Here is a 14251-nt window from a genome sequence, read left to right on the forward strand (position 1 = left end):
TGAGACAGAGTCTTTGAACACAGGGCTTGGGGGAAAGAGATAACACCTTTGTCTTCGCTTCTTACCTGGGAGCACAGGCTAGTTGGCCAGGGTGCTGGGCCAAGTGTGGGAGGAGGGAACGAGAGGGCTTTCTGATCCTCAAAGGCCGGGCAAAGGCGTGGACTTGGCGCCCTTCAAAGTGGTGTTTAAAACCATTTATGGGAGCGCCCCAGCTCCTGGATTCTGAGCCCGCCTGAGTAACTGCCTTTGCGTTAGCAAGCTCCGGGCTAGCTCACCCATCAGCAGTGTGGAAATGGCATGAAAGATAGAACTGAGTGGGTCTCTGAGAGACAAAACAAACTGTAGCCACAAGTCAAGCACGTGCGGGAAACAGAAAAGATTCAGTGCAAACCATTTCTGCTGTGAATGGACCCAGGTCTTCCCAGGGGGGCGACCTGGGTGGGGACAGTTGGACGGAGGAAGGACATGAGGCTCAGGCAGGGGGAAATTCCTAGCTGTGTTAACTGAGTACGGAATGTGCTGGACGGGCACCTCGCTCTTCCACCTCTGCCGGCTCGGGGTGGTGGGGGTGCCACAGGGGATGCTTCCTGGCCTGGAAGGTTTTTGCAGAAGCCCTCTGTGCCTTCTCTGCAGCCCTATCTCCGTTCCTCCACCCCTCTGGCTCCATCTCCCTCACAGACTGTTTTTCTTTATCTGAGTCCCTAAACGTCCCCATCCCTGTAATGCAGAGGCGATATCTGCTTGCAGGGCAGTTCTCGGGCAGGGCCACACGGGGTGGGGTGGGGTGGGTGACCGTGGCTAGCACATTGTCAGGCACCTTAGAACAGGCCCTAAGTAAACGGTGTCTGAGTCATTTCCTGGGGAACCCCCGCCCTGCTCACAGCTGGGTCCAGCCAATGGGAGATGCCAGTGGGGGCTGGGCAGGCAGGAGGAGAGAGAAACCAGGGTTCTTCTCCCCTCCTCCCTGGCAGGGGGTGGGGTGGGAGCTGACCCTCCTCTGTCGTTCTGGCACCTGCCAACAGCTCTCCCTCTGTGCCCCCGTGCCCAGCAGGCAGCCCCACACCTGAGCCAGCCTCTGGGCTCAGGCAACACCACCCCTTGTCCTGGGGCAGCAGAGGTCTCCCTGTTGCTGCTGCTGGTTTCTGGGTTCCCTGCTCCTGCGTGGCTTCCCAGCCTTCAATCACCTGGGAGACCAAACTCCTTGTATTAAATTCTGTCTGTTCGAAATACCTACAGTGGTTTCAGTTTTTCCTGGCTGGACCCTGGCTGGTACACATGGTAAGTGTTCAGATCAAGTATGTAGTAAATGGATAACTCAGCAGGCTTGGGTAGCCCAAACCCTGCACATTCCATGGAAAGCACTGCCCTTGACTGGCTCCTGGGAGCTAACCTATAGACTCTTGGAATATCCCGCCTGGTAAGAGTGCCTTTGTGTATCTGGAGTCTGGGGCCACGCCAGACAGCTAATGCTAACAATGCGATTTATGTATGGTGAATGCTTATTTTTATTTGCCTGGCGCCTTGGGCCACACTGTTTTAGTTCGATGTGGTTGGGGGGTGGTAGTGGAGACCGAATACCTGTGGTCAGTCATGGGGTTGCTCCCTGCCTACGAGACTGGCCCTCCAAAAAAACCCCGAACTCTGAGGCTCAGATGAGCTTCCCTGGTTGGCCACATTTTGTGCATATTGTCACACATGGTCGCTGGGAAAACTAAGTGCTGTCTGCAGGTCTCCTCTGGGTGAGGACAGCCAGACGCTCTCACTGGTCGCCTCCTGGACCCCGCTCTGTACATTTTTTCCTTTGCTGATTTTATAAATTTATTTATTTTATTTTTGGCTGCGTTGGGTCTTTGTCGCTGCGCGGGGCTTCCCCTACTTGTGGCGAGTGGGGGTTACTTTTCCTTGCGGTGCACAGGCTTCTCACTGCAATGGCTTCTCTTGTTGTGGAGCATAGGCTCTAGGCGTGCTCCATACGTCAATAGGCGTCTATTGAACTCTTCGACTAAGTGACCATTTGCTAGCCAGGGAGTGACCAGAGAAGGTTCGTGTGGGTGAGGCCACTCTAGCTGCAGAGTGAGGGAGGACCAGGAGTAAAACAGGGCGGAGGCGACTACAGAAGCCCAGAGAGACAGGCTGGCGTGTGGACCAGGGGGGCTCAGTAGTTGCGGTGCACGGGCTCAGTTGCTCTGCTGCACGTGGGATCTTCCTGGACACGGCTCGAACCCGTGTCCCTGCATTGACAGGCAGATTCTCAACCACTGCGCCGCCACTTCCAAAGTCCCTCCTTTGCTGATTTTAATCTCTGTTCTTCTGCTATAACGAACTGTAACCACGAGTTTAACAGTTTTCCTGAGTTGTATGAGTCCTCCTAGCACATCACTGAAACTGAGGGTGGTCCTGGAGACCCCCAACACACCAATTAAACAGGAAACTTCGTTCTTCCCAGAGACAAAATGTCTAGGGTCCCCAGAACTTAAGTAACTTAACTGAACTGGATGCAGGTTCCACTTGACTCCAAAGGCCTGGCCCCCGTCACCACACACCATGTACTGCCTCTGGCAAGGAAGGAATGTGGAAGCAGGAAGGCCACTTGACTGAGGAGCTGAAGTAGGGACGGCTGAGGCCCCTCCTGACTCCCACAACTTATAAAGCCACACGCCAATAGGCATCTATTGAACTCTTTGACTAAGCGACAATTTGCTAGCCAGGGAGTGACTGGAGAAGGTTCGTGTAGGTGAGGCCACTGGAGCTGCAGAGTGAGGGAGGACCAGGAGTGAAACAGGGCAGAGGCGACTGCAGAAGCCCAGAGAGACAGGCTGGCGCGTGGACCGGGGGTGGCAGTGGGGAGGGAGAGACAGGGTGGATTCAAGCCACCACACGGGAAGTGGCTGCTGGGCCTCTCCGCTGGGAATCCACCCCCCCTTTCCCAAACCGGTGGTGTCCCGGCTTCAGCACGGAGGTAGGTGATACTGGATAATTAGAGTGAGAAACACAGCATCCTCTGGTCCCTTCCTTCCCCTTGCTTCACCCACCCCAGCAAATCACGTCATGTCTGCTTCTGAATAGATCTGCAAGGGCCCTCTTTTTCTCGCTCTCCACCTCCACCCACCAAAGGTGCAGGACCCGGCACCCCCTCCGCCTCTGCACCACCCGCTCTGTCCCGGGATGCTCGCCTGGCCAGTTCCTTCTCATCCCTCTGGCTCCGCGCGAGATGTGGCTCCTCAGAGACGCTTTCCCTGCCCACCCAGGGAGAGGAGGCCACGCCGTCCTCTTCTACGGCCTCCTCTTTTGTTCTCATTTCAACTTCTTTTCTCACTTTCTCCGACAATCACAGCTAGGACTTGTTGAGCATTTACTGTGTGCCAGACACTGCTCGAAGCATATTACTTCATCTTAGCTCACTTGGTCCTCGTTTACCCAATTCCATTTTAAATTAACTTTACAACTAAGGAAAACAAGTTTAAAAACTACTGCCTCAACCGCCTGCGGGCACGAGGAGGGCAGGGAGCCCGCCTGCCAGGTTATTGCTGATCCAGAAGCCAGGCACACAGCCGGGTCCATAAGCAGGAACTCTGGTTGTATCTGCTGGAGAGGCAGAGAAGCGTGCGGATGGACTGGATGTGGAGACGGGGAAGGAAGGTGTTGAGGGTGGATCTCGGTCTCTGAGTGAGGCAACCGGGTGGCACCATTGACAGAGGTGCGGAGGTCTGCCGGGTGAGCCACTGTGCAAACCCTGTGCAAAGCCCTCTCTGAACGTGGGCTGGACCTGATTACTTGATTCTACCAAGTAGGACATGACAAAAGTGATGTGATGTCACATCTGTAGTTAGATTACAAAAAATTCTGACTTCCATCTCACTAGTAGACTCGCTCTATTGCCCTCCTGGTTTGCACACTCTAAGGAAGTGAGCCGACGTGGAGAGGTCCGCATGGCAAGGGGCCGAGGGCAGCGTCTGGCCAAAGCCATTGAACGACAGAGGCCCTTGGGGCAGTGGCACACAAGGAACTGAATCCTGGCAACAGTCACGCAATCTTGGAAGACCTTCCCCCAGCCTTCAGATGAGACCCCAGCCCCTGTGCAGCCTCGTGAGAGAGCCTGAAGCAGAGGACCCGGCTGAGCTGGGCCCAGATTCCTAGCCACACAAACTGTGGGGTAAGAAATGGATGGTTTTTTACTTTTTATTGTGGTGAAAAGCAGGTAGCATAAAATTTACCATCTTAGCCTTTTGAAGTGTCCTGTTCAGTACTGTGAACTACACGCATATCGCCCCAGGGCTGAACTTCCTGGGGGTTGCCAAGTCCCAGGCCCTTTACAAGCTGCACCAGGGTCACCCTCCAGGGGAATGCCAGTACCGGGTCCCTGCAGATGAAATGTGTCCCCGCCTTAGTCACACAGTGTGACTTGTGTACACGCCACGATACCATGTGTGTGTATTTTAGCTGTTTGTGCAAAGGCAGACTTGCTCTGGGGCCTTTCTGACCACAAAATCCGCGGAACCACGTACAACCCAAGGTTGGTGGGCCCCGCGGGGTGGGTGTAGGGCTCGGAGAGCTCATCACAGGCACTCCCTGTTGGTTTATTGAGCTGTCACTATTCTGTCACTGTCCTCCAGTCTGCTGGCGGGTGGAGATGTGCTCAACCCTTTCTGTTCACTGTCACCAGCTCCTGGTGAGTCACTAATAAACAATCCAGCCCCGCCACCCCTCCTGGAGGGTGAGAGCCAGCAGAGGACTGCTTCTCCTCCTACTTTGCAGCGACAGGAAAACTGTCTCTGGGGAACCTTGAAGCTTTGTTGCAGGCCTATGAGGCTTACAGACACACATCCAGAGAAGAGCAGGATGGGTGTTAATTTTGTTGCTTGGGAACTGAGAAGCCACAAGAAGCTGAGTTGCCTGACACTCCCAGTCCGGGGCTCTTTCATCACACAAAAAGAACACCATGCATTTGCGTGCGGACACTGATTTGACTTCAGATGTTAAGTTTTTCTTTTCAGTCAACCAGCAGTGATCAACGTGAAGGAATGTCTTATTGCAGAAGAAGAATAAACATGGGGTCACTCAGAGCAGGGCTGGAGTCTGGGCTCTGTCATTCATTCACCCCACTGCTATTTACTGACCACTTATTATGTGCCAGTTGTCAGGAATATGCCAGACAAGGAGCTGCCTTCGCAGCTGAAGGTGGAGAGATGACAGTACACAAGTGTGATGGTTAACTTTATGTGTCAACTTGACTGGGCCATGGGGCACCCAGATATCTGGTCAAACATTACCCTGGGTGTGTCTGTGAGGGTGTTTTTGGATGAGATTACATTTAAACCACCAGACTGAGTAAAGCAAACTACCCTCCCCAACGTGGGTGGGCCTCACCCAAACAGCTGAGGGCCTGAGTAAAACAAAAAAAAAAAACTGAATAAGAGGGAACTAAACCTGCCTAACGGCCTTTCAAACGAAGATATCAGCTTTTTTCCTGCCTTTGGACTCAAATTGAAACATCAGCTCTTCCTGAGTCGAGACTGCCAGTCTTCAGACAGAAACCACTACTCAGCTCTCCTCCTCCTCAGACCTTTGGACTCGGACCAGAACTTCATCATCGGCTCTCCTGGGGCTCCACATTGCTGACTCACCCTGCAGGTCTCAGGGACCTGCCCACTCCCATAACTGCACGAGCCAATTCCTTACAGTAGATCTCAACCTCTCTGTCTCTCTGCCTCTATATATACACACACACAAACATACACATCCTATTATTTCTGTCTTTTTGGAGAATCTTGACTAATACGACAGGCCAACAAATGATCAATCCGGACAGTGATAAATTGCCATGAAGAAAGTAAAACAAGATCGTGGAAAAGAGAGGGGGTGGTACTTTAGCCACAGAAGTCAGGAACGCCTCTCTGAGCAGGTGGCCTTTCAGCTGACCACAGCAGGAGAGCAACAGGCACATAAAAAGCTGTGGGGGACGGGCTGGGCAGAGGCCTTGCCCACAGGGCAGGGTCACGGAGAGCTGGAGGAACAGGAAGAACCCCAGCGAGGTTGGAGGGGACCATGGCAGGAGAGTGAGGCAGGATGCAGGGCCTCACAGGCCACGGGGGAGGAGTCTGGATTTTATTCCCAGTGTGAGGGGAATCCTCTCGAAGCTTTTCTACTTTTTTGGGGGGGGGGGGACCGCACCTCACAGCATGCAGGATCTTAGTTCCCTGACCAGGGATTGAACCCGTGCCCCCCGCAGTGGAAGCACGGAGTCTTAACCATTGGACCACCAGGGAAGTCCTGGAAGCTTTTAAGAAGTTGCTAACCCTCTGGCTGCTTTGTGTCCCTAGCTTGCTGTGTGATCTTGAGCAAATGAATGTACCTCTCTGAGCTTCAGTTTCCTGGCGTTGTTGTGACGATCAAATGAGATAACGTAAGAGAATGAGTTAGCGTCCTGTCTGGCGCAAAGAAGCGGCTGTGGAAATGTCAGTTTCTCTTGCTGGTTGTTCAACGGGGGCACTGATTGGTAAATGCTGACATTAGAACTAGTTGGGGAAGTAAAACTGACATGAACTTTCTGGAAACAGGGGCAAAATGTATACCAGAGATGTTTATCACAATGTCGTTTACACGTGGAGAAACTGGAAACAGCTAAATGCCTGAGAGGAAGACGCTTTGGTGCATTAAAGCTAGAGGTGTGGGGACTTCCCTGGTGGTCCAGTGGTAAAGAATCCACCTTGCAATGCAGGGGACACAGGTTCGGTCCCTGGTCAGGGAACTAAGATCCCACATGCCGCAGGGCAACTAAGCCCGTGCGCCACAACTACTGAGCTCGGGTGCCTCAACGAGAGAGCCCGCGTGCCACAAACTACAGAGCCCATGCGCTTTGAACCCCTGCACCACAACTACAGAGCCCATGCACCCTGAAGCCTGCACGCCACAACTAGAAAAGAGAAAACCCACATGCCACAACTAGAGAGAAGCCCACGCACCACAACTAAGACCTGATGCAGCCAAAAATAAATAAAATTTAAAAATAATAAATACATCTTTAAAAAAAAAAACTTGTAGTCAGACAGACTTGGGTTCAAACTTTGGCTCTTCCTCTGCCTCCCCCGGGCAACTTTTGGCAAATCATCGAATTCTGTAAGCTTCAGTGAACTTGGAAAATGGGGACCGTAAGAATTAAATTAGAGAGCTTGTGCAGCCCATAACACAGTACCAGGCACCTGTCAGAGACACCGGGGGAAATGCAAGTACCAAGGTTACCTTTATTTTTTAAAATATATTTATTTTTTATTTTATTTATTTTTGGCTGTGTTGGGTCTTCGTTGCTGTGCGCGGGCTTTTTCTAGTTGCGGTGAGTGGGGGCTACTCCTCGTTGCAGTGTGTGGGCTTCTCATTGCAGTGGCTTCTCTTGCTGCGGAGCACGGGCTCTAGGCGTGCACGCTTCAGTAGTTGTGGCACGCGGGCTCAGTAGTTGCGGCTCGCGGGCTCAGTAGCTGTGGCGCACGGGCTTAGTTGCTCCGCAGCATGTGGGATCTTCCCGGACCAGGGCTCGAACCCATGTCCCCTGCATTGGCAGGTGGATTCTTAACCACTGCGCCACCAGGGAAGCCTGATTTAATTCAATTCTAATTAAAATCCCATGGTTTGTCTATGGAACAAGCAGAGGCAAGACATGCTCTGAGAATAAGATGGAAGGACTTGCCTTCCTAGATACTAACATCAACGCTTATCCTGACTATGATGATTAACGCGGTATGGAATTGACACAGAGATAGACAGACTGACAATGACACAGAACAGGAAGCCCAGAAACAGACCCACAGAGATGGCCCTTGATGGATAACATACAAACAGAATATAAATGGAAGTTTGATATGGGGCAAAAATGGCATTGCAAATCAGTGTGGAAAGAAAGGATTATTCAATAAAATGTGTTAGGCAATTGATTATCCAAATGGAAAAAAAATGAAATTGACTCCTTACCTCACACAATAAAAAAAAAAATGTATGATGAAGTCAGAACTTAAATGTGAAAGGCAAATTTAAAATCTTTGGAAGAAAACATAAAACTGTGCTGTTCGATACAGCTCAATATAAAAAAACCAAACAACTCAATCAAAATATGGGCAGAAGACCTAAATAGACTTTTCTACAAAGAAGATACCCATATGGCCAACAGGCACATGAAAAGATGCTCAACACTGCTAATCGTTAGAGAAACACAAATCAAAACCACAGTGAGGTATCACCTCACACCAGTCAGAATGGCCATCATCAAAAAGTTTACAAATAATAAATGCTGGAGAGGATGTGGAGAAAAAGGAACTCTCCCACAGTGTGGGTGGGAATGTAAATTGGTGCAGCCACTATAGAGAACAGCATGCAGGTTCCTTTAAAAAAAAAAAACTAAAAATAGAACTACCATATGATCCAGCAATACCCCTCCTGAGCATATATCAGGAAAAGACGAAAACTCTAATTCAAAAAGATACTTGCGGGTCTTCCCTGGTGGTGCAATGGTTAAGAATCCGCCTGCCAATGCAGGGGACACAGGTTCGAGCCCTGGTCAGGGAAGATCCCACATGCCGCAGAGCAACTAAGCCCGAGCACCACAACTAGTGAGCCTGCGCTCTACAGCCCGAGAGCCACAACTACTGAGCCCACGCACCGCAACTACTGAAGCCCACGCGCCTAGAGCCCGCGCTCCGCAACAAGAAAAGCCACCGCAGTGAGAAGCCCGCGCACCGCAACGAAGAGTAGCCTCCGCTCGCCGCAACTAGAGAAAGCCCGTGCACAGCAATGAAGACCCAACGCAGCCAAATAAATAAATAAATAAATAAACACACACCTGTAACTACTAACACCCCCCCCCAAAAAAAAACCCTGGAAACAATTTAAATGCCCAGCAATAAGAAAACAGGTAAGTATGTTATGGTTTATTCACAATGGGGTATTATATAGCAGTGAAAATGATGAACCACAGCCAAGTATACTCAGGATAAACCTTGGATAGTGCTGAGGACAGCAAGTCACAGAATACTACCTATTGTGTGATACTATTTTCATGAAGCCCAGAAGCGAGCAAAAACTACAGGGTTCATTAAGCGTCTACACGTACGTGATTTTTTTCAAAAGGCAGGGAGACAATAAACTAAAACCTCACGATGATAGTTACCTCTGGGCATGGGCAGGGCATGACAGTGCGGGGGGACTCTGGTTATTGGTAATGTTCTAGATCTGCACTTGGGAGGTGAATTCTTGGGTGTTATTGCATTGCTATGCTCTAGAACTTACATGTGAACATATACTCTTTCGTATGCATCAAATATAAATAAAAAAGTAGTAAAGGAAAAAAAGTGGCCAATTTTCTCCTTTTTTTTAAAACTTTGTTGTATTGTTCTAATGTTCCCTCCCCTCAAATACATATGCTTTTTATCCCAATCAGAAAAAAAAGAAATATATTAAATTACCTGGGAAATGTCTCTTGATAAATTCAGGAGTCGTTTGCAAGTAGAATTGTGCTAAAGGGCTCAAAAGAAATGGTGTAAGAAAGCATATCTCGGTGGCCATCTAATAACCGTGTGTCCAGGGCAAAGCTTCCTGAAGGTGGCTTCACCCTGAGACTCCCTCTCAGTTGGTGGATTGGGGTTCAGGGAAGCAGCAGTCTTTGGAAACCCAGCTCTGTCACTCAGCAGCTGTGTCTCCTTTGGACACGGACGTAACCTCTCTGAGATTCATTTCTGTGACTATGAAAGCATAATGATGTTTACTTTGAACTTTCTTCTGGTGGTTAAGGATAAAATACATGAAGTGTCTGTCCCCTGGTGAGTCCTTGCTAAATGCCAGCACTTGCATTGTGATCCCCTGCCTCAATAATGATGGTAGCTTATTAAAGAGTAGCCCTTGACAGTTTGCAAAGGTGTGCATTGGGAGGGGGGGGGGTTATATTCTTTATCTCATCCTTAAAAAGTCTAATTTTTTAAAATTCTTTTGGCTTTTTTTTTTTTTTTTTTTTGCCCACGCTGCGAGGCTTCAGGGATTGAACCTGGGCCCTCAACAGTGAAAGCGCCAAGTCCTAATCACTGGACTTCCAGGGAATTCCCAAAAAGTCTAATTTTTATTACTAATAATGACTTACATGTCTAGAGCACTGGCTGTGTTTATAAGCATTATATAATAGTGGGTCCTCAGTAAGTGCTGAATGAATGAGCGCATGAGTGAGTGAGTGAATGAATGAATGCTCTCAAAGCGGGAGCAGAGAAGAAACAGGGAGAACTCTCTTATAAGGCTAGAAGCCGCCCCTAAAGCAAAGGCAGCCGTGAGTCTCCCTGTTACCTTGGAGACAGACAGGGCAGGCCCAGGACTCTGCCTGGAATCATGCTGGTGGGCAGCCAGGGCCTGGCAAGGGGCCCTGCTCTTGGTGAGAGGTCCTGGCAGAACCTCTTCCTGCTGTGGCTTCTGAAAAACTAGAGGTAAAAAGAGAGAGTTGGTGCCACCTGGAGGGCAAGAGTGGACACCTCAGAGGAAGGCTGGGGAAATTCTTAGTACAAAACAGTTTTTTTTAGTTTGGGGTGGGGTGTGGTGTCTGTGTGGTGGTAGTGGTGGTGAGAAGGTACCATTAAAATAATCTCTGCCTTTTTAAATTAAATGTTTATTAAGGTAATTGTAGATTCAGCTGCAGTTGTGAGAAATAATACAGAAAGATCTTTCATACCCTTTGTCCAGTTTCCCCCAATGGTAATATCTTGCAAAACTATAGTACATAGATCAATGGAATAGAATTGAGAGTCCAGAAATAAATTCACACATTTATGGTTAATTGCCCTTGAAAAAAGTGCCAACACAATTCAATGGGAGAAAGAACACTCTTTTCAACAAATGTTGTTGGGACAACTGGATGGCCACATGCAAAAGAATGACATTGGGCCGAACCTCACACCTTATACACAAACTAACTCGAAATGGGCCAAAGACCTAAATGTAAGAGGTAAAACTATAAAACTCTTAGAAGAAAACATAGGGATAAATCTTCATGACCTTGGATCAAGCAATGATTTCTTACATATGACACCAAAAACGTAAGCAACAACAACAACAAAAATGAATAAATTGCACCTCATCACAGTAAAAAACTTTTGTGCTTCAAAGTACACCATAAATAAAGTGAAAAGACAACCCATGGAATGAGACAGAGTATTTGCAAATCATATACCTGATAAGGGCCTAGTATTGATTATATAAAGAACTCATAACTCTATGATAAAAAGATAAATAACTCAATTTAAAAATGGGCAAGGGATTTGAATAGACATTTCTTCAAAGAATACAGATGGCCAAAAGCACCTGAAAAGATGCTCAACATCGGGGCTTCCCTGGTGGGGTGGCACAGTGGTTGAGAATCCACCTGCCAATGCAGGGGACACGGGTTCGAGCCCTGGTCCGGGAAGATCCCACATGCCGCGGAGCAACTAAGCCCATGCGCCGAAACCACTGAGGCTGCGCTCTAGAGCCCGTGAGCCACAACTGCTGAAGCCCACTCGCCACAACTACTGAAGCTCATGAACCTAGAGCCCGTGCTCTGCAACAAGAGAAGCCACTGCAATGAGAAGCCGGCGCACCGCAACGAAGAATAGCCCCCGCTCGCTGCAACCAGAGAAAGCCCACACACAGCAATGAAGACCCAACGCAATCAAAAATAAATAAATAAATTAATTAATTAATTTAAAAAAAAGATACTCAACATCATTAGCCATCAGGAAAATGCAAATCAAAACCACAACAAGATACCACTTCACTCCCACTGGAATGGCTATAATCAAAAAGTCAATAAATGTTACTGAAGATGTGGAGAAACTGGAAACTTTAATACACTGCTAGTGGGAAAATAAAGTGGGGCAGATGCTTTGGAAACCAGGCAGTTTTGCAAAAAGTTAAACAGAGTTATCATATGACCAGCGTTTCTACTCTTATATGCTCAAGAGAAATGAAAACATGTGTCACACAAAAGCTTGTACACAAGTATTCACAGCAGCATTATTCACAAGAGTCAAAAAGTGGAAACAGCCCAAGTGTCCATTAACTGATGAATATTAAATAAACAAAATGTGTGTATGTATATGTATATATATATATATATTCATAAATGCAATAGAATTCAGCAATAAAAAAGAATGAAATACTGATTGATGCTGTGACATGAACCTTGAAAACACTATGCTAAGTGAAAGAAGCAGACACACAAAAGGCCACATTGTATGACTCTATTTACATGAAATACCCAGAACAGGCAAATCCACAGAGACAGAAAGTAGATCAATGGCTGGGGCGGGGAGTGAGGGATGGTGAATGACTAGTAATGGAGACAGATTTCTTTGGGGTGGTGAGAATGTTCTGGAAGTAGTGGTGATGCACGCTCAACTGTCTGAATATACTAAGAACCACTGAAGTGTACATTTATAAAAAGGTGAATTTTAAGGTATGTAGATTATATCTCAATTTTTCAAAACGAGTAAAGTTAATAAAAAAACAATACCACAAGCAGGATATTGATATTGGTACAACCTACTAATCTTATGCAGATTCCCTAATTTCTCCTGTACTTTCAGTATCCTGTGTTTCTACAAAGGACTCAGCAATTATCGTGAAGAATGTATATTACAGGGACTTCCCTGGTGGTCCAGTGGGTAAGACTCTACACTCCCAGGGCAGGGGGCCCCCGGTTCCAAAATAAATAAATAATAACTAAATTTTTTTTTTAAAAAAGGAATGAAGTACTGATACATGCTGTAATATGGATGAACCTTGCAAATATTTTTTTAAAAAGAATGTATATTACAGTTAGAAAATAATAAAAACCCTACAATTACGTATTAGCTTATACAGAAAGCTGGACTCACAAGCCACAATTCTCATTATAAAAAGGAGGTATTATAAAAATTGCCCTTGGTATATAGTTCTATAGAATTAATATAATATAAAAGGATATTTATCTCAACACACTTTACCTGTACTTCACGGTCTTAACACAACAACGCAAATCTCTGGTGTTCTTTTCTGGTTTTTGACCATGAGGCATACTTATTTCACCTTAATTACGAACACTTTTACACCCTGCTTTTCCCTTTTAACGTCTCATTTTGCTTAAGAGGTTTGGATACTGCCTCCCAAGTCCTCAGAAATATCCCTTTATAAGGGTGTGGAATATTTCATCCGATGGATGCACCACAATTCCCTTAATCATCCCCTTACTGCTGGGCATTTAGGGTGTTTCCAGTTATCTTGCTGCAAACTGCTGCAGTGAGCAACTTGATTTTCTTCCTTTGGATGATTTCCCCCGGATAAGGAAGGGGTGGGGTTACTGATTAAAGATTTTGCACATCTTTCTGGCTCTTGACAATTTCACGTTGGCGCAAGACCCCCGCCTCCCCTCCCCCGCGGCCCCGGGCCCCGGGCCCCAGCTTCTGCAAAGCCGGACTGCAGAGGCGGGCCCCTGCGCATCCGGGGTCCCCGCGCGTTGCGGTCCACGCCCCCCGCACCTTGGGCACCGCCCGCGCCGCGGCTCACCTGGACTCCTCCCCTCGGGCCAGGGGACTCCGTCTCGGTGTCGCGCAAGTCCTCACCTTGGCCTCGGGGTGTCTTCCCAGGTCGGTGTAGGTAACCCTGGGCGATGTCTGTCTCTCTTTCGCGTCCTTTCCCGCCCCCAGCGCCAGGCGGCGCATCCAGCAGGTGCTCGATAAATACCCACAGATTTAAAGAGCAAGTTGACGTTGCCGCGCCCACCTTTCACTAAAGTCAGATCCCTGGAAGTTAACCAAGTACCAAGCAGTTCGCACCGGGAGCGGATGTGAGGGGGTGGGCAGAGGTGAACTGTAGGAGCCCATTCATGCAACAATTGTCTGAGCATCTACTGTATGCCAACATCATCCACCGCAGGGAATAAAAGACAGTCAAAGCGGTAAAGTTAAGAATGTACTTAGTGTGTCAGACGGCGATTCGAGGTAGGCAGAGAAATCCGGCAGGGGAGGGGCTGAAGTGAGGCGAGGCTGGCGGGCCTCCCGGAGGCGGTGACCAGAAGAGGTAGCACCTCGGAGGTGGGCGGCTGCTCGGGCCAGCGTGCTAGGGCCTCGCCTCCGAAAGCACGTTTAAACTCCCGCCACAGGCAGTGAGGCGGGAACGAATGTACCGAGATGAGGGCGTAAGGCCCCGAATTAAGCCCCGGCCCCTCCCGGCAGGGACGGGGTTAATGCCTCACGGGGCGAAGCGGCCCGGGTGT

The 14251-nt window shown here is 48.5% G+C and overlaps 1 protein-coding gene across 2 annotated transcripts in view; it reads right to left on the reverse strand.

The window, feature by feature from the left end:
- The window catches only part of LOC118904061 (CCHC-type zinc finger nucleic acid binding protein), a 56174-nt gene extending 41984 nt beyond the window's left edge, over nt 1–14190 (reverse strand). The window contains exon 1 of one of the 2 annotated variants that reach the window (XM_036869759.1): nt 13543–14190. The gene's annotated coding sequence lies outside the window, so the exon portion shown is untranslated. The remainder of the gene's footprint in view (nt 1–13542) is intronic. The other variant, XM_036869762.1, reaches the window with a different exon arrangement.
- Nucleotides 14191–14251: the final 61 nt, after the last annotated feature.

Source organism: Balaenoptera musculus, chromosome 11 (genome assembly GCF_009873245.2).
Source record: "Balaenoptera musculus isolate JJ_BM4_2016_0621 chromosome 11, mBalMus1.pri.v3, whole genome shotgun sequence".
Lineage (NCBI taxonomy): Eukaryota > Metazoa > Chordata > Mammalia > Artiodactyla > Balaenopteridae > Balaenoptera > Balaenoptera musculus.